The sequence below is a fragment of the Petromyzon marinus genome, unplaced genomic scaffold (assembly GCF_048934315.1).
Source record: "Petromyzon marinus isolate PM22_M1 ecotype Great Lakes invasive population unplaced genomic scaffold, UKy_Petmar_22M1.pri1.0 PM_G_Scaffold_28, whole genome shotgun sequence".
NCBI lineage: Eukaryota > Metazoa > Chordata > Hyperoartia > Petromyzontiformes > Petromyzontidae > Petromyzon > Petromyzon marinus.
Window position 1 is genome coordinate 2,467,501 of NW_027422850.1, and position 2,500 is coordinate 2,470,000.

The window sequence follows — 2,500 nt, forward strand, 5'->3', positions numbered from 1 at the left end:
TTTTCGTGTCGCCACATTGCATACGAACCGCATGAAACTTCCAGAGGCATTTGCAGCAGGAATGCATGTGCACTCAAAAAAGTGAATATTTCTCACGGATAGACCCCGTGATACGCTAGAAATTGGCGGGGATGTCTCTCTTGTGGCTCACGGGGCTGTTAGGGTGGCACAGAAATCCCTCGGAATGGGAAAACGGGTCATTTTCGTGTCGCCACATTGCATGCGAACCGCATGCAACTTCCAGAGGCATTTGCAGCAGAAATGCATGTGCAGTCAAAAAAAAATTGATATTTTTCACGGATAGACCCCGTGAAACGCTAGAAATTGGCGGGGATGTGTCTCTTGTGGCTCACGGGGCTGTTCGGGTCGCACAGAAATCCCTGGGAATGGGAAAACGGGTCATTTTCGTGTTGCCACATTGCGTACGAACCGCATGAAACTTCCAGAGGCATTTGCAGCAGGAATGCATGTGCACTCAAAAACTTCTATATGTTTCACGGATAGACCCCGTGAAACGCTAGAAATTGGCGGGGATGTGTCTCTTGTGGCTCACGGGGCTGTTAGGGTGGCACAGAACTCCCTCGGAATGGGAAAAGGGGTCATTTTCGTGTTGCCACATTGCATAGGAACGCCATGAAACTTCCAGAGGCATTTGCAGCAGAAAGGCACGTGCACTCAAAAATTTTAATATTTTTCACGCATAGACCCCGTCAAACGCTAGAAGTTGGCGGGGATGTCTCTCTTGTGGCTCACGGGGCTGTTAGGGTCGCACAGAAATGCCTCGGAATGGGAAAACGGGTCATTTTTGTGTGGCCACATTGCATAGGAACGGCATGAAACTTCCAGAGGCATTTGCAGCAGGAATGCATGTGCACTCAAAAACGTCTATATTTTTCACGGATAGACCCCGTGAAACGCTATAAATTGGCGGGGATGTCTCTCTTGTGGCTCACGGGCGCTGTTAGTTAGGGTCGCACAGAAATCCCTCGGAATGGGAAAAGGGGTCATTTTCGTGTTGCCACATTGCGTACGAACGGCATGAAACTTCCAGAGGCATCTGCAGCAGAAATGCATGTGCACTCAAAAACGTCTATATTTTTCACGGATAGACCCCGTGAAACGCTAGAAATTGGCGGGGATGTGTCTCTTGTGGCTCACGGGGCTGTTAGGGTCGCACAGAAATCCCTCGGAATGGGAAAACGGGTCATTTTCGTGTTGCCACAATTGGCATACGAACGGCATGAAACTTCCAGAGGCATTTGCAGCAGAAATGCATGTGCACTCAAAAACGTGAATATTTTTTCACGGATAGACCCCGTCAAACGCTCGAATTTGGCGGGGATGTTTCTCTTGTGGGTCACGGGGCTGTTCGGCTCGCACAGAACTCCCTTGGTCCACCTGATTCGTGCATACAGGCAGCAACTAAAACTCTGTAAACCTGCTGTGAGGACATCTAAACAGTGGACCAGTGAGGCTGTGGAAGATTTGCGGGCGTGCTTAGACTGTACTGACTGGGATATGTTCACGACTGCTACCAATAGTCTGGATGAACTCACAGAGGCTGTGTACATCAGCTTCTGTGAGGACTGCTGTATCCCAACACGTACCAGGGTGAACTTTAACAACAACAAGCCCTGGTTCTCAGCAAAGCTCAAAAGGTTGAGGTTGGAGAAGGAGGAAGCGTTTAGGAGTGGGGATAGAGACAGATTCAAGGAGTCGAAGAACAGGTTTAGCAAAGCGGTGAGAGAGGCTAAACGACTGTACTCAGAGACACTAAAACACCAGTTCTCTACTAACGACGCTGCTTCTGTCTGCCAAAGGGCTCAGGCACATCACCAACTACAAACCCAGAGCGCCCCACACCACTAACGACTCCCGCCTAGCCAACGACCTGAACGAGTTCTACCGTAGATTTGAAAGACAATTGGACTGTCCTGAACCACCCCTTCCCACCCAAGAGGCCCCATCCCCCACCCATACTACAGAAACGACTCTCTCCTTTCAGGAGGGAGAAGTTAATGGGCTTTTCAAGAGGCAGAATCCACGCAAAGCAGCCGGGCCGGACTCTGTCTCTCCAGCCACCCTCAGGCACTGCGCTGGCCAGCTGTCTCCGGTGTTCACCAACATCTTTAACACCTCCCTGGAGACATGCCATGTACCAGCCTGTCTCAAGTCCTCCACCATCATCGCTGTGCCCAAAAAGCTAAGGCCAACAGGACTAAATGATTACAGACCGGTCGCCCTTACATCTGTGGTAATGAAGTATTTTGAGCGCCTGCTCCTGGCACACCTCAAAGCCATCACAGACCCTCTCCTGGACCCCCTTCAGTTTGCCTACAGAGCCAACAGGTCTGTGGACGACGCAGTTAACATGGCCCTCCACTTCACCCTACAGCATGTGGACGCCCCAGCATCCTACGCCAGGATCCTGTTTGTGGACTTCAGCTCTGCCTTCAACACCATCATCCCTGCCCTGCTTCAGGACAAGCTCTTCCAGCTG